The sequence below is a fragment of the Oryzias latipes genome, chromosome 2, assembly GCF_053564925.1.
Source record: "Oryzias latipes strain Hd-rR chromosome 2, Olatipes_Hd-rR_3.1".
Taxonomy (NCBI): domain Eukaryota; kingdom Metazoa; phylum Chordata; class Actinopteri; order Beloniformes; family Adrianichthyidae; genus Oryzias; species Oryzias latipes.
Genome location: NC_136238.1, coordinates 30,166,758 through 30,188,095, shown reverse-complemented (window position 1 = coordinate 30,188,095; position 21,338 = coordinate 30,166,758). Strand labels below are relative to the sequence as shown.

Here is a 21,338-nt window from a genome sequence, read left to right as displayed (position 1 = left end):
CTGATACTCCTCGCTTCGCCAAAGTCCGCCGCTCGAGGGCCGAGCCGGGTCGCGGCTCGCGCGACGAACCCCCGAACGAGAGGAGAGGACGGCTCGGTGGAGAAGCCGGAGCCCCCTCGAGCGGAGTCCCGGTGTGATTTGAGATCTTACATCGTGACCAAGTGGTGCCCGTGGTTCTCGCGGACATTCGGGGAGCTCTCGGAGGAGAATCTCAACATGCTTACGGTCAGGCTGCTCAGAGTTCACGTAGAAGAGGGTCCTGTGCTACTGGAGGTGCTCGCCGCGGCTCTGATCGTCCTGAAAGCGCCCAACGCCCCGCACGCGCCCACCTGCAGAGAGCCTTTGCGAGCGCTCGAGTTTCTCTGTCGTCCGATCGCGGACTAGTTGTTGTCGTTGCTTGTTTTTTTTTTTTTTTTTTTCGTTTTCAGCCGCAAACGCAGATGTCGTCGACCAGGATACACGAGCCGATCCGCGCTTACACACACGGCTTGAGCGAGAGCAAGCCTCGCAGCCAGTCTGTCCCCTACGGAGCTTACAAGTACGACTCCTCGAAAAACTACCTCCCTCCGGGCCTGTTCCACTTTGTCAAAGACAGCAACCGCTACGTTCCCACTCTACACGGCCTCAGCCTCGAATCCGTTGGCCGCCTCAAGGAGGTAGCCGTGTGCTGCGCGAGCAGCTCCATCGTGGACAGACCGTTCCTGAACGCTCCCCACTTGTACGAAGTGGAGCTGATCAACACGGGCCACGAAACGTTGAAACAGGGCGACAGGTTCTCTGTTCAGCTCCCGGACAGAAAAGACGTGGCGGCGCAGCTCGGAGTCGAGGGGGACCCGGGCTACGATCTCAACGTCAACAAGGGCATCTGGGGCGGTCTGCTCGCGACCAGACGCGTAAATTGCGATTGCGGAGGAGATCCCGTGGAGGAGGTCGTGCAGGCGCTCAAGCATGACGGTGACTTCGACGTGTTCCAGCTGGTCTCCCCTTACCACCCCCAGAGCGTGCTGGCCATAATGACCCTCCTGGCCAACGGAGCAGACTACCATCGAGTGGACATTGTCACACGAAACGCGGCCGCGTCTTTGGTGAACGACAGATTCGACTCGAACCTGGCAGCTCGGCTAGTGCAGGACCAAGAGGCGAAGCGATTCCTCAAGACTGTGATCGGCCACGCGATGACCGTCGTGGAAAGTGTGCAGGGTTTCGCGGGAGGACAGGTGTTACGAGCTCGGAAAGGGCACATCGCCAGCTCGATCCGGACTGGGGATAGGTTCGTGGCTCAACTCGACATGCATAGGTGGCTGTTGTAGCAGCAGAGACGGAAGGAGTCCCGCACGAAGAGGGGAGGACGACTGTTACCTCGGACCCAGAAAGACAGCTTTGCTTGTGCACAATCATGCAGTTTGCTTGTTGAAATTGCTTGTGGAACAGATGTTCTCTCGTGTATGAAATTGTGCTGATGTGAATAAAAGACAACACACCTTGGTTTGAGTCACTGATTTATTCTCGTTCCACAACGATCCTATTCTGGTACGTGACTGTTTTAAACATAGGCATTCTGGTACGTGACTGTTTTAAACGTTGGCATAGATAATCACACCACATTCGTCTTGACCGTATTCCACCGTGCGGCCTGGTTGGACCGGGTAATGAAACTCTGAACGCAGTCTGAACCCTGTCCTTTTCAAGCGAAGGCTTCTGGCCTTGCTAGTACGAGGAATGGTTTTTTTTTTTTTTTTTTTAGTTGCCAGGACTGGCTTCAGATGTAATTCTTGCAGCCGGTTCGCAGAATTGTCTGGCTCCAGATATAGGTCTGACGGCTAATGGTTTGTCTGACTTGATGAACGATGAAGCACACACTTCTTTCAAGACAGAATTTTATTTCTTTGTTTTCACATTTCATCTTGTGAGAGATGTTTTTTTTTTTCCCCCCACAGGTTACACACAAACTTTTACTGTGAAAGCCATCACAGTGTTTTTCGCATCTCTTCTTCAAATTAAACAATTGGGACAGGCGGAAAGATCACCTTCCCAAACCTTAGACACAACTTCCAGCTGTTCGAAATCAATCTCCTCGGCCTCTGTCAGTCCTTCGTACACAGTCGACACGAGATCACCGTGTGAGTTCAAAGCGCTGTGTCTCAGTTCGTAAAGCAGAGCGTCGGTCACTGCTCGGATCCTCTCGTCCTTCTCTACGATGTTGCGCATGGACAGGAACGTTTTGACGGCTGGAAGATATCCAGGAGTCAGCAGTTTCTTAACCAGAGCAGAAAAGTTGGAGTAAACAAAGCCCTCTTCGATTACGAACAGACAGGGGTGCTGCATCTGACTGGGGTGGTCGACCTGACAGCCGTAGCACTCTTCTTTACGGACCTTGCTCAAACAGGTGGTGAGGAGATGGGACACGACTATCTTCACCGCTTTTACGAGAGGCCCCGAGATAAGAGCTTCCACTTCGTCCGGTTCTCGGCTCCGAAGGCCGCACGGCTCGGTAGAAGAGGTCTGCGAGTTTTGGCTCTCGCGGGTGGTTTTCTTTATCTTCTTCTCAGCCTTTTCCTGGAGGTGAGGGAGATAACCCCCCTGCACTTTGTGGCTCTCGCTCGTATTTTTGTAAGTGCTCGGAAGATTGTGCTGAGATAGGTCCAGCTCTGGGGTCATGTCCAGATCGGATCCCTGCTCGAGGTCTGTCTCAGTAGTAGTTTTCTGAATTCCCGCTTCCACTTTTTTGCAGAAGGGGAGAAGGACGACACCTTGCAGCAGCGAGGGCGAGCATTCTGGAGACTGGCTCGGCTGCGTCCGAGAAGAAAGCGCAGCCCGATCGATCATTTCGCTTTCTCGAACGGCTGGCGACGGCGGAGCCGATCGAGGAGCCCAGATGGCCAGAAGACTTCTCTGCGAATATTTGCGGAGCATGCCCGTTTGCTTGTTGATCGGTCTGCGGGTCGCAACGGTGTCGAACTTCTCCGTTTCCCTCTGTCTTTTTAGTTTAAACTCCGAGTGGGTCGGCTTTGCCGGGAGGTGGATGGTGTGTAGGGGTGTGGGTGTGTGTGGTGAAGGGTGGCCTTGGGAGTGGTGGTCTCTTTGGTGGTGGTGTTTTCTTTTTTTTTTTTTTAAAAAAAAAAACAAATAAAAGAATGCTCTCTCTTGTGTGACATTGTACTGTGTACCAATGCGAATAAAAGACAACAAAAAGACTTTGGTTTCAGCGAATGATTGGTTTATTCTCGTTTCATTACAATCACCTGCACACGCTCGTGTGAGCTCGCAAACATGTTGCATTTGTCAAACGCGGTCACAACAGTTTCTCCAACTCTGGCTGACTCTTTTCCTTCTTTCGCTGTTTTCTGTCATAACTGCGGTGAAGGGTTTGGCCACCCTGGACTTTTGCCACCTTCAATCTCCAAAAGTCGTCCGTGCTCATTGTTTTGCTGGTAGATTTCCTTGCTGACAGATTCGAGGAGATCTGGGGCTGGAGCTTCTGCTTCGAACCCAGGTCGACCCCGTCCTCTACGCTTTGGTGGCCGAGGTCCCGCTGCTGCTCCGATGCTCCTCCGCGAGCGAGATCGGACCACCATCGGAGGGATGCCGGGTCAGCCTCGGGGCTCGAGAACCCGAGGCGCTTCCGCAGAGCCCCGTCGTCTTTCGGAGAGGCGAGTTTCGTCCACCAGGCGCTTCCCGAACTCCCCGCGGTACCCATCCTCTCCCTTATTCCAGTCTTTGGTGTATCTGGAAGAACAACCTCTGCAACCACAGCACGATGTTGGCGATCACCAATGCGGCGTACTCAGGTCCGTCCTGGAAGGCATAGAAAGCCCCCGTCTTGCGAGCTTTTCTCCAAAGCAACCGGAGGAGGACGGATCCCTCGGCGCCCGAGACTCCTTGAACATTGACCGTTCTCTGTCTGCCTTCATCAAACGCAGACAGAGAGACCCGGGAGAACTAAGTGGCGGGAACGGAGGCTCGAGGACCTCGAGGTTCGATCGAGCCGAGCAGCTTCGGGTTGCCGCTCCGCACCGCCCAGAGCGAAGCTCGCTCCTCGCGAAGCGGGTGCAGATCGAGCCGTTTCTCTGACGGTCGCACTGCGCAGCCCCCGCATAGAGAGATGGACGAGCCAGGGGTCGACGTCTCTCCGGCCGAGGGATTTGGCGCGCCCGGTGCCCGCAAGCGCGCCAGAGAGGAACCGCGCGTCGCCGACGAGGACCCCGCGGCTCGGGCTTTGCTCTCCCTTTCGGGATACTGCCAGGAGGAGTGGGTTCGACGCATGGTGAAGTTGCACATGTTTCGAGGCGATCGCCTGAAAGTGGCTTTGCTGAGCGGAGACGCGGGCTGCGGGAAATCGTACGCGATCGGTCTGCTGGAGAAAAAGCTGAAAGCCCTCAGGATCAGCGTCGCAGTGAGCGCCATGACCAACAAGGCGGCAGGAACGCTGATGGAGTCCGGTCATCTGGACAAGGTGCAAACGTTCCACAAGATGATGGGTCTCAAAAAGGATCTGCTGGACGATTCGCTCGAAGCGGACGCCTTTGTCGAGCGCTACAGGAGATGCTACCTGGGTGCGATCCTCGCCTTCCGGGCGTTCCGCCGGTCGAAGGTCGAGCGGGCCGTCGACAAACACTCCTGCGAGCTGCCGAGGCCAGAAAGCTGCTCCGCCTGCAGCAGGATCTTCGCTCGGCTGAGAGGCCGCAGCGCCTTGGCGGACGCGCCTCCGTTCTTGGGCACGAACGTGCTGGTCGTGGACGAGTACGGGCTCATGACGGCCAGGCTTCTGGAGAGGATGCTCAGAATACTCGCCCTGTTCTACGGTCCGGACGCGGGTCCTCTGATAATCCTGGCGGGCAGCGTGTCCCAGTTGCAGCCGGCCGGTTCGGGCCCGCTCCTCTGGGAGACCGGTCGCATGGAAACGCTGCTGTGCTGCTCCACCCCGCTCTTTGTCAACAGGCGGCAGTTCGACGACCCGGGCTACGCCGAGACACTCTCCTACCTCCAGTTCAACACGGTGACGCAGCAGTCCCGGACCATTTTCAGGAGTCAGCTGCTCGTCAGCGAGAGACAGGCGATGGACCCCGAGCACGAGCCTCACAAGACTCGCATCTTCCACCAGGACCAACAGCTCGCTGCCTACACAAAGGCTTACGCCGCCAGGGCAACACGAAAGGCGGAGGTGTTCCTGAGCGTGACCAAGCACGGATCATCGAGCAAGGGACCCGCCCAGTGGTACAACGTCCTTCAGCAGGCGACTCAGGCTTTACCCAAACTCTTTGCGATGCCCAGGGTGTTTTTCAAGGGCGGCCAGCGCCCACGCGAAAGGGACTACCTCAGGAACCCCGAGCTCTGGGTCGGTTGCAAGGTCAGGATGCTTTGGCACATGGACCACAACGGCATACAGCCCGTAGAGGACGGACCGGTGCCTCGTAAAGCCCTTTCGCCGGCGGCCAACCTCGCCGGGGACCCGGTTTCACCGCTCGAAGTGGAAGGCCTGATCAGCGGGATGGCGTTCCGGAAAGAGACCCAGGCTTACGAGTTCTACGTGAGAGGAGACAGGACCGGTCGTCTTTACAAAGTGGGACCTTCCAAGTGGCACTGCGAAAACTGGACGGTGACCACGCACCCGTTGGCCTGCATGCTGGCCATGAACACCTACGACTGTCAGGGCTGTACGATAAGCGGAGAGGTGCTGTACCACCCGCCGCGAAACTTTTCCATGTCCCCTATAAAACCATCGGTGTACGTGGCGCTCAGCAGAGTCACTCGGAGAGAAAAGCTGCAGATGACAAACTGCAACTTCGCAGAGTCTGTCGGTCGGGTGGGTTTCTACGACGAGAGGCTAGTGGCCTACCGCAAACGCGTGGAGATGGACTACTCGGCCTGAGCCCTCGGCCTAGCCAGAAATCTCCTCTTCTTTACGGTCGTCGCGACCGACCTTTCGCTCGAACCATGTGGCACGAACTCACGCTGGAAGAGCTGATACTCCTCGCTTCGCCAAAGTCCGCCGCTCGAGGGCCGAGCCGGGTCGCGGCTCGCGCGACGAACCCCCGAACGAGAGGAGAGGACGGCTCGGTGGAGAAGCCGGAGCCCCCTCGAGCGGAGTCCCGGTGTGATTTGAGATCTTACATCGTGACCAAGTGGTGCCCGTGGTTCTCGCGGACATTCGGGGAGCTCTCGGAGGAGAATCTCAACATGCTTACGGTCAGGCTGCTCAGAGTTCACGTAGAAGAGGGTCCTGTGCTACTGGAGGTGCTCGCCGCGGCTCTGATCGTCCTGAAAGCGCCCAACGCCCCGCACGCGCCCACCTGCAGAGAGCCTTTGCGAGCGCTCGAGTTTCTCTGTCGTCCGATCGCGGACTAGTTGTTGTCGTTGCTTGTTTTTTTTTTTTTTTTTTCGTTTTCAGCCGCAAACGCAGATGTCGTCGACCAGGATACACGAGCCGATCCGCGCTTACACACACGGCTTGAGCGAGAGCAAGCCTCGCAGCCAGTCTGTCCCCTACGGAGCTTACAAGTACGACTCCTCGAAAAACTACCTCCCTCCGGGCCTGTTCCACTTTGTCAAAGACAGCAACCGCTACGTTCCCACTCTACACGGCCTCAGCCTCGAATCCGTTGGCCGCCTCAAGGAGGTAGCCGTGTGCTGCGCGAGCAGCTCCATCGTGGACAGACCGTTCCTGAACGCTCCCCACTTGTACGAAGTGGAGCTGATCAACACGGGCCACGAAACGTTGAAACAGGGCGACAGGTTCTCTGTTCAGCTCCCGGACAGAAAAGACGTGGCGGCGCAGCTCGGAGTCGAGGGGGACCCGGGCTACGATCTCAACGTCAACAAGGGCATCTGGGGCGGTCTGCTCGCGACCAGACGCGTAAATTGCGATTGCGGAGGAGATCCCGTGGAGGAGGTCGTGCAGGCGCTCAAGCATGACGGTGACTTCGACGTGTTCCAGCTGGTCTCCCCTTACCACCCCCAGAGCGTGCTGGCCATAATGACCCTCCTGGCCAACGGAGCAGACTACCATCGAGTGGACATTGTCACACGAAACGCGGCCGCGTCTTTGGTGAACGACAGATTCGACTCGAACCTGGCAGCTCGGCTAGTGCAGGACCAAGAGGCGAAGCGATTCCTCAAGACTGTGATCGGCCACGCGATGACCGTCGTGGAAAGTGTGCAGGGTTTCGCGGGAGGACAGGTGTTACGAGCTCGGAAAGGGCACATCGCCAGCTCGATCCGGACTGGGGATAGGTTCGTGGCTCAACTCGACATGCATAGGTGGCTGTTGTAGCAGCAGAGACGGAAGGAGTCCCGCACGAAGAGGGGAGGACGACTGTTACCTCGGACCCAGAAAGACAGCTTTGCTTGTGCACAATCATGCAGTTTGCTTGTTGAAATTGCTTGTGGAACAGATGTTCTCTCGTGTATGAAATTGTGCTGATGTGAATAAAAGACAACACACCTTGGTTTGAGTCACTGATTTATTCTCGTTCCACAACGATCCTATTCTGGTACGTGACTGTTTTAAACATAGGCATTCTGGTACGTGACTGTTTTAAACGTTGGCATAGATAATCACACCACATTCGTCTTGACCGTATTCCACCGTGCGGCCTGGTTGGACCGGGTAATGAAACTCTGAACGCAGTCTGAACCCTGTCCTTTTCAAGCGAAGGCTTCTGGCCTTGCTAGTACGAGGAATGGTTTTTTTTTTTTTTTTTTTAGTTGCCAGGACTGGCTTCAGATGTAATTCTTGCAGCCGGTTCGCAGAATTGTCTGGCTCCAGATATAGGTCTGACGGCTAATGGTTTGTCTGACTTGATGAACGATGAAGCACACACTTCTTTCAAGACAGAATTTTATTTCTTTGTTTTCACATTTCATCTTGTGAGAGATGTTTTTTTTTTTCCCCCCACAGGTTACACACAAACTTTTACTGTGAAAGCCATCACAGTGTTTTTCGCATCTCTTCTTCAAATTAAACAATTGGGACAGGCGGAAAGATCACCTTCCCAAACCTTAGACACAACTTCCAGCTGTTCGAAATCAATCTCCTCGGCCTCTGTCAGTCCTTCGTACACAGTCGACACGAGATCACCGTGTGAGTTCAAAGCGCTGTGTCTCAGTTCGTAAAGCAGAGCGTCGGTCACTGCTCGGATCCTCTCGTCCTTCTCTACGATGTTGCGCATGGACAGGAACGTTTTGACGGCTGGAAGATATCCAGGAGTCAGCAGTTTCTTAACCAGAGCAGAAAAGTTGGAGTAAACAAAGCCCTCTTCGATTACGAACAGACAGGGGTGCTGCATCTGACTGGGGTGGTCGACCTGACAGCCGTAGCACTCTTCTTTACGGACCTTGCTCAAACAGGTGGTGAGGAGATGGGACACGACTATCTTCACCGCTTTTACGAGAGGCCCCGAGATAAGAGCTTCCACTTCGTCCGGTTCTCGGCTCCGAAGGCCGCACGGCTCGGTAGAAGAGGTCTGCGAGTTTTGGCTCTCGCGGGTGGTTTTCTTTATCTTCTTCTCAGCCTTTTCCTGGAGGTGAGGGAGATAACCCCCCTGCACTTTGTGGCTCTCGCTCGTATTTTTGTAAGTGCTCGGAAGATTGTGCTGAGATAGGTCCAGCTCTGGGGTCATGTCCAGATCGGATCCCTGCTCGAGGTCTGTCTCAGTAGTAGTTTTCTGAATTCCCGCTTCCACTTTTTTGCAGAAGGGGAGAAGGACGACACCTTGCAGCAGCGAGGGCGAGCATTCTGGAGACTGGCTCGGCTGCGTCCGAGAAGAAAGCGCAGCCCGATCGATCATTTCGCTTTCTCGAACGGCTGGCGACGGCGGAGCCGATCGAGGAGCCCAGATGGCCAGAAGACTTCTCTGCGAATATTTGCGGAGCATGCCCGTTTGCTTGTTGATCGGTCTGCGGGTCGCAACGGTGTCGAACTTCTCCGTTTCCCTCTGTCTTTTTAGTTTAAACTCCGAGTGGGTCGGCTTTGCCGGGAGGTGGATGGTGTGTAGGGGTGTGGGTGTGTGTGGTGAAGGGTGGCCTTGGGAGTGGTGGTCTCTTTGGTGGTGGTGTTTTCTTTTTTTTTTTTTTAAAAAAAAAAACAAATAAAAGAATGCTCTCTCTTGTGTGACATTGTACTGTGTACCAATGCGAATAAAAGACAACAAAAAGACTTTGGTTTCAGCGAATGATTGGTTTATTCTCGTTTCATTACAATCACCTGCACACGCTCGTGTGAGCTCGCAAACATGTTGCATTTGTCAAACGCGGTCACAACAGTTTCTCCAACTCTGGCTGACTCTTTTCCTTCTTTCGCTGTTTTCTGTCATAACTGCGGTGAAGGGTTTGGCCACCCTGGACTTTTGCCACCTTCAATCTCCAAAAGTCGTCCGTGCTCATTGTTTTGCTGGTAGATTTCCTTGCTGACAGATTCGAGGAGATCTGGGGCTGGAGCTTCTGCTTCGAACCCAGGTCGACCCCGTCCTCTACGCTTTGGTGGCCGAGGTCCCGCTGCTGCTCCGATGCTCCTCCGCGAGCGAGATCGGACCACCATCGGAGGGATGCCGGGTCAGCCTCGGGGCTCGAGAACCCGAGGCGCTTCCGCAGAGCCCCGTCGTCTTTCGGAGAGGCGAGTTTCGTCCACCAGGCGCTTCCCGAACTCCCCGCGGTACCCATCCTCTCCCTTATTCCAGTCTTTGGTGTATCTGGAAGAACAACCTCTGCAACCACAGCACGATGTTGGCGATCACCAATGCGGATAGAAAGACCTCCAGGAGCAGCTCCAGACAGCTCTCGGAGCGCACTGGAGTCCTCGGGTGCATCATCCTCTTCTCCCTCGTCCCGTTTGTAAATACCATCACGGTCAGAGTGCGAGCTGCGCCAACGCTGTCAAGAGAGCGCCAGCTGCGCGCTTCTGGTCACGCACCAGTAAAGCGCCAGTGCCGGAGCGCCACAGGCGAGGGGCTCGGGATCCGAGGCGTCGGTCAGCGCGATGTGAGCCGTGTTGTAGGCGAGCGCGACAGTCGTCAGCGCGCACCAGAAAGAGTTTGGCGCGTCGTATCTGTCGCGAGGGTGGAAGGGTGTGTCCTGGAGCTGCCCGAAGGCTCGCTTCCCGTAGCGAGCCGCGTCGTCGTCCTGAGGGGAGACCGTCGACAGCTTCTTCTCCCTGTACACTGCCACAGTTTCCCCTTTGCTCGTGTTTGAGAGGGCCAGGTGTTGCATGCGTCTGTGCGTTTCGATCAGGCAGGCGAACTTCGTGCACACACAGGACGCTACCGATGTTACGGCCGCCACCGCAAGTAGGGTCTCGTATCCTATGATCCACTGGGAACCCCGTTCCAGAGGGTTGCGGATGATCAGTGAACAAAAGATGAAAAAAGAAAGCCCAAACCTCGCCCCGATTGCACACAATCCCATTCTCGCTTAGCACAAACGGGTCTGCCCGAGCAGTCCCAGCAACCCGACCGCATTAATCCACAGGAACAAGCCGACCGTGCAAGACCAGAGCGGCGGCCAGGCTCTACGGCCCTCTTCCCAGCAGCCAGAACGAGACGGGTCCGCGCAGTACATCCAGGTGTACGTGTAGGCAGAGAACAAAAGTGCGGACAGAAGGCATTTGACCCAGAGGGGAATGACCCGCAGCGGTTGAGCAATGACTTTGGGGTCCGCTCGAGAGGCCAATGCTCTGGAACTGCTGGCGGCCACGGCGAGGCCTGCGATCAGAGCCGCGCAGACTGTCAGGGACCAACCTGCCGCGGTCGCGTCCAAGGTCGGGTAATCCCAGAGCTTCACGGAGTGGGAGAAGATGGCTAGCATGCTCGCCGCGTTTGACGCTCCTTTCAGCGCGCAGACTGCAGAGCGCTTGGCCCGACGCGATCGCTCACGCGTGCGATTGAGCCAGCACACCACGGGGGATAGATATAGCGGGTGGACGCCGGAGGTCACGACCGCTCCTCTGTTCAGTGCGGCCGACGCGATCAGGTCACAATCGGGCACGAAAGTCCTCGGCAGCATTCTCCAGCTGCTGTTCTCGAGTCGCCCCCCCCCCCCCCCCACCATCGTCCGCGGCGTTACGATCGTTAGTCGGTCAGATGCGCCGTCTGAAACCCCAAGCTCGAGGGACCGGAGGCCGTCAGCCTTCGCCTCACAGCTGGCACGCTGCTCTCACCGCGTCGGCCGTGTTTCCGGCCAGGTGCGAATCCTGCACGCAGGGCATCGACGCAACTTCTGCACCGAGCTCGCTCATCCGTTCGAAAACCTCCCGGTCGTGGGTGCGCCACGCGCAGTACCCGTTGCACCTGAACGCGTTCCCGGACTCTGTCCCCAGGTGGACGTAGTGGCAGCATCTCGCGTTGCGAAAGTGATCGAAGAGCTCGTCTTCGCTCGACGCCCAAATCAGACCCAGAGAGGCACCCGCGTTCTCGCCCAGCCGAGTGTCGTTCGCGCCGGCCGCCGACTTGGCGATCAGGTACAGCCTGGATGCGCTCGAGCCGTTCTTGCACGGAACGGTCGAGTTGGTCACGTCGCCCGTGCGATAGAGCGTGCCCGAGCACGAGGACACGCAGCCCACGAGCTGCAGCGCCTCTTTGACCAACGACGGTTTGGAAATCACGCAGTGTAGCAGGTACCAGAGGTGCTCGCTTCGAGCAGGCACGTCCCCCAGAGTCAGCGTGATCACGTTGTTCAGCAGCGAGGTTCTCACAGCCTGTGCGGGAGCAGCGCCTGTGCGCGCGTTCGTCCATTCCCTGTTGCACCTGACCATGTCGTGGAACCGTTTCAGGGACCTGTTCCATTCTGACACGAAGATGTGTATCGGTATCGCGGGGATGCACAGCTCGCTTTGGCTCCTCGCGAAGCTCCGCATGCACCTCACGGCCATCTGTGCGCTACCCTTTGCACAGTACGTGTTGTACAGATCCACTATCGACGCATACTCTTCCGTGCGAGCTGCGAGGGGAGCCAGCTGCACGCAAAGGTCTCCCACTTGAGGCGCCTGCTTTACCGTGGAAGGTATCATCTGCGATGCGACGTAACTGAAATCGACAGCGCCCATGGCCATGTTATCGCAGCTTCTCTTCCAACAGGACGAGGCGCCCGTGTGTACCGCGTCGTCGTCGTCAGCCTCTTCGCAACGCGAATGTTGCAGTTGCTGAACCTGAGCCACCGTCACAGAGGGCAGGTTGAGGGTAACGCAGATCGAGTTCGCCATGATGCACTTTGGCAAAACGTTCGAACCGTGAGCTGGTCGTTAGTGGAAAGCGTACAGATCCTGAGACCGAAGCCCAGGAAAGGCATTGCGATTGCAAGTGCTGTTATACGCAAACGTGTGTTCATTTTTTAATCTTATTCGAGCGGGAAGTGGAAAGAGAACAACAGTGTGTGGAGCGTTCAAAGAGTTTTTCTGCTTTATTTCTTGTAGGAAAAAAAAAAAGTAAAATAAAAAAGCAAGTCATACAAGCCTACAGACATTCTGAAAATGTGTACAAAAACATGTTATGCAGGGTCCCGGCCCCGGTAAGCGGAATCATCTGTGCACCGAGACCGCAGAAATGAACTCTTGCAGCGTTCCGTGAGAGTCAGAAATGCCGGGCACCCTCAGAGTGTAGCCCGCCTGCTGCTTGTTTTTCGCCGCCGTCGTGTCAGTGCCGTTGCTGCGCAAGGAACTAGTGGCCTCCGCGCCTCCGCCGGTGGGAGCGTCGTCGTCCGTGTCCATGGGCAGCGATCCTTCGCTGTCCCCGCTCTTTCCTGAGCTCCTCGCGAACGATCGCTGTCGCAGCTCTTCCAGTTCTTTCAGCAGTGCTGGGACGTCCACGGACAGGCTCTCGGGCAAAGGCCGCCGCCCGTCCAAGTTCCTAGGCTGCCTGTTGTACGGAGTGTCTCTCGCTAGGGTCTGCAACTCGGCGCTGGGCAAAGCTGACTGGGGTGCCCCGACCTCTTCAGCGGTCGCCTGGAACCCGCGCTCTTGGTGCATCGCATCCTTGATGCCGCTCTTGATCAAGTCGCCCATGCTCGCTTTGATCATTTCGATCATGGTCTCCCTCTTTTTCCGCGAGGCCTCCTCTCTCTCGGACTCTTGTCTGTTGTACTCCAGCGCTACCTCTCTCCTCTGTTGCTCCGTCAGGCGGTCGACCGGTGAGGGCTTTGTCTTCCCACTCTGAGATCGCGTCCGGGGACGACCTGACGCGACTTCGTTGCAGTCGTAGTCGTCGTCCTCGCAGTAGCTGTAGTGCGGGGCTCGCCGGGTCGACCCCCCCAGTCCTGCCAGAGCATCTCCCCCACGGACTCCGTATTGCGGCAGGCGCTGGCCCACTTCCTCCCCGGCTCGTCTCGAAGCGGAGAGTAGTCGCCTGACTTCTTCCAGTTCGTACCTCGACAAAGCTTGTTGCGATTGATCCTCGCGGGCCTCCATGTCCTTTTCGGACCCCCGACCCCCTCGGTCCGGTCTCGCGGCGTTAGTACGGGCTTCCTCGCCCGCACACAGTCTGTTGCTCACCCCGGTGCGCTCCGTGAAGTCCTTCGCCCCTCGCATCGTGAACAGAGTGTCGGGGTCCTGGGGCCATTTCAACCTTTGCGCGAGAACCCCGTTCTGTACCTTGATCGCTTTCAGGACGTCCTCGAGCGCTCGCAACTCGTCCGCCTGCTTGATCGCGAGCCGCCTCACGGCCTCGATCCCATCTTCCGAGCTCTCGCCCTCCCGGAGTCCGGGGTGTCCGGTCCCCTCCGGCTCCCGCGGGCTGCCCCCCTCGTCCGGGCGCAGCCCGGCTTCGAGGGCTTTGTCCTTCACCGAGCAAAAGCCCATCCTCGTCATGGTCCGAGACACGAGGTCCTTGTCCGTGAGCGCCACGCAGAAGCAGGCTGGTCGCATGGGCACCGAGACCAGGCTGCACTCCTCGACGACGCGCCCGACGGAGTTGTCTCCCACTGTTCCCAAGCTGAAGGCCGTACTCAGCGTCTCGTTTTTCCTCAGCTCCGAGAGCAACCTGGCGGTGTACTCTGTGCCGTCGCAGGCCACGCAGCAAAACAGGAAGGTCTTGTCCGCTGACCTGCTGTGAACGTGCCAGTAGCACTTTACGCAGCCGATGTCTCTTTCCGCGTCGTGCAGGAACACGGCCTTGCCGGGCTGCGGGTGGCAGGCCCCCGAGAATGACAACGCGTTCTCCACCGAGAACTCGGCCCTCGATTCGGGGTAAATCTCGTCGGGGGCCGCGCCATACACGCTGCAGACGCCCACGATGAACGAGTTTGTCCCGCGAGCGAGAATGTCCCGCAGAGCCTCCTCGTAATCCCGTGTCTCTGTCCCGTAGCACTCTCTGCAGAAGATCGGCACGAAGACGGACGGGTCAGAGCGCAGCTCCTCGCCCTCGCACTCGCCGCTATCGGCGTAGCCCACCAGCGTCATGTCGCTCTCGCTCAGCACGGCCCTCTTCTCGTCCGCCTCGGTCATCTTCACGTACACGCTCTGGCCCTTAAGGCAGAACAGTGGTCCCGTCCGGGGGACGTAGGGGGATCCTCGGCAGTCCCCGCTCGGCATCTCTCCTCTCCCCGATCGCGAGGCGCCCATCTCATCGAGAGACGTAACCCGCCGCCGTATATAGGCGGGCTCACGCTTCGAGTGGCTAAGTGTGGCACGAGCGTGGACGGGCTCCCGCGTGGAAGATCAGATTGTCTCCCCAGACGAACTCGTCGTCGAACTCCATGAGTCTCTCCAGCGCCGGCCCCGAGATGTGAAACACGTTCTCGACGGTGCAGTAAGGCGGGGTGCCCGCGAACGGACAGGCGCCCTTCCCCTCGGCCGAAAGTGCAAGCTCCGCCAGCAGCTCCGAAAGACGACCGGCTTCGGCTGGCGACAAGCCGAACGTCCCGCGCAAGTAAGACCTCGTCCTGATCCGCTCGAACTCGTCCTGGTCGAAACGCGGCACCTCCCCGCGGGACGGTTTGCACCATTTACACCTCGCGCGGTCTATCACGGCTATCGAGCGCTCCGAGCTTGTGCGGAACACGCATCGCCTGTGCGCCGGGATACCCCAGAACCACGGGTTCGTGGAAGAAAAGAGCGCCCCACGCACGGTCGACCTGTCGCTCTCCATCACCCCCCAGACTCCTCTGGATGGAGCACCGGGCTCCTCACGGCTCGCGAACGATGGACTCTGAGCTCGGGCCCTGCCCGTCTTCACGCGGTGAAGCCTCGGGCCGTCCATGCCGGTCGACGCGTCACGGAGCGGAAGGCGAGGGGGAAAGGACCAGGGTGCCGCTCGGGGGACGGAGGGCCTCCGCGGTTAGTAATCGAGGCCGCGAGGCCGCTGGCAGACGCGGGCGGTACCCGGACGGCCCGCCGTCGTCGTCGTCGAGCGCCGAGAACGAAGCGTCCCATGACTCGCCGGGCTACTTGTCGAGCATGGCCTCCGAGGCCATCTTTCAGATGTTTCCCGAGGCAGGGGCCTCTGACTTGACGGAGGGCGAGTTGCGCAGCGTCAGCGAAGCGGATCAGTTTCTCAGAAAACAGTATCCCATGCTTCACATGAACATAAGCGGAGGGGAGCATCCCTCGATCAGGAGTCTCTGTTACGAAAAGGAGCGCTCCAAGTGCCTCCTGTGCGAGAGGTTGGACAAAAACACCCTCGACTCCATCGGAGTGCTCGAACCGCAGGAGGTGGCTCCGTACTTGAAGTCGTGCCATCACGCTTTCACAAGGAAGCAGATCAACCTTCACTTGGCCCACTGCGCGAGAGACGACGAGAACGTCGCCGGGGTGCTGCGCAGCATGACCCTGGACCTGATTTCGGGCTCGTACTCCCTGGCGAGCCAGGCGTCCGTTCGCGTCATGAACCGCGTGCGCACCCACATGGGTAGACTTTTCCTGGTCCCTGACCAGGCCGTGGCCAAGGTTCACAACGACGCGGTGAAGCAGTTCATAGGCTTGGCCGCCACGTGCCAGTCGCTCATGAAGCGCAAGCAGACAGATGCGGACAAGGGTAACGGCGACCCCTCTCACCCTCTCCTGTGAAGAGCGAGGCCGGGCTTCCCGACTCCTACCAGGGGGGGGGGGGGGGGGGGGGGAGGCGTCGAGTATTAGCGCGCACCTTCTCGAGCCGGTCGACGATCGACCGCCTCGGAAGGGTGGTGACATGCTCGCGCTCGTCGCCACGCTTGCCGTCTGGCTTCTTTGCCGAGCCCGAACCCAAGCGCCCGCGGACTACGAACCTTACGGGTATGCTCCTTACGCGTGGATCTCCGTGACGAAATGTGGCGCTCACACCGGCTGGTGCATGGGCACCAGCCAGGGAGGCTTCGCCTTGCGCAGGATCGGCTCTCAGGAGGGTGAACGGGACCAGTGCACGCATTATTGCCCGGGAAGTATCGGCGCCCTGTGGAGAGACACGCGCGGACGCTCTCCCGACTTGACCAGGTACCAGACGGAAGGCGTGATGCTGGGAGCCTACGTGAAGAAGCTCGACAGGTCCTCGTGCGTCCCGGTCCCGGGGGGGTTCGGGTGCTCCGAGCGGGTGGTCCCGCACGCGCCGCTGAACAGGATATCGGCGATGCTGCACGCCAGCCCTCGCAACAGAGACTATTACTTCGGGGCGAACTCGTCGGCCGAATGCGACCCGGGAGCTCAGTGCGCGGCCTACAAGCTCATGAAGAGAACGCTGCGCGCGCCCGAGGCCAGCAGGCGGTGGCCTGACTCGGACGACGTCCTGGCCATCCGCAACTCGGCCTACGCCTGCGTGCTGGTGTACGTCGGCCTGGGGGACGCAGAGGCGATGGGCGCCTGCCACCAGCAGCTGGGAGACAACTGTTTCGAATCCAACGGCAACACGTTCTGCGTGAGCAGCTCGGAGCACGCGAGGCCAGGTCTGACCAACTGGGACGGCCTGGCCTCCGCTCCGTTGGCCATGTGTGAGATCTCCGGCGTCGACGACTTGGCCGCCCGCGGCCCGGATTACTCGCCGACGCCCGAGGAGATCAGAGACTTTGTCGCACCCTCCATGTGTGACGCAACTGTCATCTCGGTGGAGCGCGCTCTGTACTCCTCGGCCGGAGGCTACTTAGCCGTAGCTCTAGACGCGGCCCTGTTCGCCACGGTGGCGCAAGCCGGCCACGTCGTGGCAAAGGTCCCGTTTGACGAGTGCGTGGTCCCCGTGTCCCCGGACCGAAAAGAGTTCCCCGCGGTCCTGGAGTCCGTGGCCGAAACCCTGGCGAGGGTCAGCGCCTCGGTCTCGTCCACGGCTTTGCTCTTGGACGCCAGCCGGTGGGGGCTGACGAACTGCTCCAAGTCGAACTGGGAAAGGCGTCAGTTCGGCAGAGTTGCGAAGCTTGCCGCGTCCGCCCTGCACAGACGAGGCGTCCGCAAGTTGTTCCTCGGACTGCCTCCTTCTCGCGGGCTGCTGGCGAGCACTGACTTCTTGGACCTGGCCGAGTTCGAAGCGTTCGTGACGCCGCGGGGCCGCGCGGACGCGAAGGATCCCAGGCACTGCCAGAACGCGTGGGTGAGCCCGAGCGGACAGAGGACTGACGGCGGCGACGACGAGCGCTACGCCGTCGTCCCCTACCTCATGACTCTGCTCAGGACAGGAGTCCGAGCAAACAAGATCGTCTTCACCTTATCCCTCACCGGAGGACTAAAGCTCAGCGCTCCTGAGGGCGCGGGCAGGTGGGAGGTGGAGGGCGGTCTGCCTTTAGCGGACCTGGAGACCAACACAGCGCTCAGGTGCGAAGAAGACCTCAACACCAAGTGCTGCTCGGGCTCCAGCACCACGGTCTGGGCCAGGGGAGTGATGGTGAACGTGACCGTGTCTTCGACGTCTTTCGAGACCCTGAAGCGGTTTCCCGAACTCGTGGCCGTGGCCTTCGGCGTGAACCAGTTCATGATTGCCCCCGTGGACTCTGACTTCAAGCGTGGCGTGCGTTCCGACATGCCCGCGATACTGGGAATCGCCTCGGCCGTGCACAGGCTGAGGGACTGGAAGAGGCAGCAGATGGCGGCGGGCATATCCACCGCGAAGGCCGGAGCCGCGAAGCCCTCCAGGTTCGCGAGGTCCGCCGAGCTCCGCACGCCGCCGCCGCTGCCCTCTACGAACGAAAGACTGCCCGAGCTCGACGAGCTGGGCGACATCGTGATCACCGTCCCGGAGAGCGCGTACAAAGATCCGGCGTCGGGTTCCAAGAGCTCCCTGGATCCTCGGTACAACGTGGGTCTGAGCCACACTCTGGTGTGCCCCGGCCTCGTGGCCGTCCACGGAGCGCTCGGGGTGTTCAAGGAGCCCCACAGGGAGATGTACTCGACCAGCTACGACAGGATCTACGTGGGGAACTTGTACGCCATGGAGTCGTGCACCCCCGGGGAACCGGACAAGCGGGTCGAGTCGTCGGGCAGGCCTCCGCAGGTAGCGATAAACATCAACACCATGGTGCCCACGACCGATCCCAATCACTACACTGTGGGGATCCTGGACGCGAAAAGGTTCGTCGAGTACGCTCCGCCCGTGAGCAGGGTGTGCACCGCGCACAACACGGGAGAGAGCAGCCAGGGCCTGAATCTAGTCTCCGTGGACGACAGCTACGCGTTGGACAGGCCGGTGGTGGAGCACGATCGCGGGGTGATCGTGAAACCGGCGGAAGCCATTCACTTCGTGTCCAACTTCACCCCGGGCCTGGACTACATCAACCTGAACGTGAGCTGCGTGAACTACGACGTGAGCGCCCTCAAGCCCTGCCTGATCTCGGTCTGCGGAGGTGATGACGGCTGCCGGAGAGACTACGGCAAGCTGTGCGATTCAGCGCACGAGATCACAGACGATGCCCGCAGGGCCGGAGACCTGATGAGAGAGGGTCTGGAGGAGTTGGCCGCGCAGGAGCGCAAGGCCTCTGCGTACGCCCTGCCCGACAATGCACCCTTCCCGGCACTCGACGGGCCCGAGCGACGCCGCACGAGGCACAAGAGGTTCCTGGGCTCGTTGCTCGGAGGCGCTGCCCTGGGTCTGGCATTGCACGTGTCTCAGAGAGTGGATCGCTTGGAGGTCCAGATGGACTCCGTGAAGAACGCGTTCACGAATGTCGCTGGGCAACTGGTGGAGGTGAGCAACCGGCTCGACGCCAACGTGGCGCTGATAGACGGGAGGATAGACGAACAGGAGAGGAAGATGAAGCGCAACACCGAGATCGCCAACAAGAACTTTGGACTCCTCAGGGACGCGATGAAGCGCAACACCGAGGCAGCCCTGCGAGACACCAACGTCAAGTTCTCCGTGATGGCCAGCTACCAGATGTGGTACGCTCAGATGCAAAGCGTGACCCATCAGATGACGCAGGCTGCCATGCACACCAAGTTCATGGCCAGGGGGGTGGAAAACTGTCTGAGGCAAATCGCCTCCAAGCGCTCGGGGAGCTGCCCCAGTGGCATGACCGTGATGCGCGATCACCCGGGTCTGTCCGAGTTCCCGACCGTGGGCGCGGCCCTGTACAGAAATCGAAAGCTGTTCATCGTGCACTCGTTGCCGAACGCCGTGGAGCGCGCCGTGGTCCGAGGGATCATACCAATGCCCAAAATCAGCACCGATGGCGTTCCCTGTTGGCCAGACTACGATGTCTGGCTCATAGACGGACGGTTCTACGAGCCCTCCGAGTGCCACGGAAAGTACTGCAGGAGGCCCGAGCTTCACGAAAGGTACAGGAGGTGCGTCGAGGACCCCTCGGAATGCAAGACCGTGTGCGGAGAGTGCCACAGAAACATCTGCTACCGCGACAAGAAGGTAACTTGGATGGAGGGGTCGGTCACGGTCGAGATCGAATCCCCCCCGCTGAAGCCTTTCTCCAGGCCGCACATATCGGACGGGCCGGTGTCGTTCGCGGACCTGCTGAAAGACAGTCTGCCCGGGACTCCTGAAATGGAGCTGCTGCGAGCCGTGAACACGACGTCGAACCTGTTGTCCGTGCGTCAAAACCTGAACAACATCACCAGAGACCTGACTGATTTTGACGCAAAGTACAACGAGATCGTGGCAGGGAGAGTCTCTTTGGGAGGCTGGCTATCGGGGTTCGCCAGCAGCTCGGCTTTGTGGATTTCGATGGGCCTTCTCACGACCTGGTGCGGAGCGCTTTCTGCTGGGATCATCTACTTGGTGTACTGCGGAGGGGGAGGCGGAGCAGGGCCTGCGATCCCCAGATCCGCAAAGCTGAGGAGGACTAAGATGCTGTAGTTTGCGTAGTTGGATCGAATGTGTATTTTTTTTTTTCATTTTGTCTGTGTTGCATGTGCACCATCCTTTGGATAGAAGCAGATCTATCTTGTCGTGAAACTGTTTGAAAAGCTCGGTGCTCTCTGAGATGGACACTGTGCGTTTGAGTGCGAAATAAAGGAGCTCGTTCAAAAATGCTCTCGTTGCTTTGAAGTGTTTTGCCACCGAACACAGCTTGCGCTTCATCTCTGGGAAAATACACTACACATTTTCTTTGTCAAAAAAAAAAACCCAAAAAATGTGTTCACACGTTCACGGCAGTGCACCCTGTGCTTTATTCCTGCCGATCTCCGGAGTGGGAAAGAGAGAGGTTTGTAAGCTTGGCTTCTGCAAGCGTGAATTGACAAAACAAAAAAAACAAAACAAAAAAAAAACATCTGCGTGCACAAGCAGTTGCGCTGATCAGAAGTAATTTTATGGTCACCAACACCACTCTGCTCTCTTTTCTCCCCCCACCTTCATAGAGCATGGGCTTCCACTGCTCCTCCCAAGTCTCCACCTTCATCTTTTACTCCCTGCCTCTCCTTTTTTCCTATTGGTCCCAAACATTCTCCACCTTCCCCTGAGCACTGCTCCTCCCAAGTCTCCACCTTCATGTCTTACTCCCTGCCTCTCCTGTTTTCCTATTGCTCCCAAACATTATCTACCTTCCCCTGAGCCTACCAGTTTTCTTTTCTGAGCCCAGAACTTTTTGTGTTTCGAATGTCTGGGCTGCTCCGATTAACAGCGGATTGATGCCACCGTGGATGCTTGGCGTGCGAGATGCCGGTCTGACTTTTTGAGCTTCGCGGGAAGGTCGAGGAGGGAGGACAGTGACTGCGAGCATCGGTCGTATTCTATGAACTGCACTCGGCCGTTTTTAAGCCTGGTCGGAGGAGGCGAGTGGCTGTCGGACGGACGCTGTTCACATCGGTCAGACGCTGTAAACATCGGCCTGACTCTGACGGATCTCGTCCAACCCAGAGACGTCTTGCTGCGAGCGGAGTTCTTGCACTCTGGGGGAAGGTCAGACTCACTGATAGTGATGAGTTTTGTTTTGGCATGAAAGTGAGGAAGGTGAGAGTTTCTTCTGTTGCAGAGATTTCGAGACTGTCGAGGAGGGGCTATATAAGTGCTGCCAAG

The 21,338-nt window shown here is 58.4% G+C and overlaps 2 protein-coding genes across 2 annotated transcripts in view; both read left to right on the top strand.

Annotated features, from left to right (window-relative positions):
* LOC144986810 (uncharacterized) overlaps nt 1-21,338 on the top strand; it is a 508,483-nt gene that overhangs the window by 287,705 nt on the left and 199,440 nt on the right. The gene's annotated exons all lie outside the window — the stretch shown is intronic.
* LOC144987228 (uncharacterized) overlaps nt 1-21,338 on the top strand; it is a 431,641-nt gene that overhangs the window by 246,308 nt on the left and 163,995 nt on the right. The gene's annotated exons all lie outside the window — the stretch shown is intronic.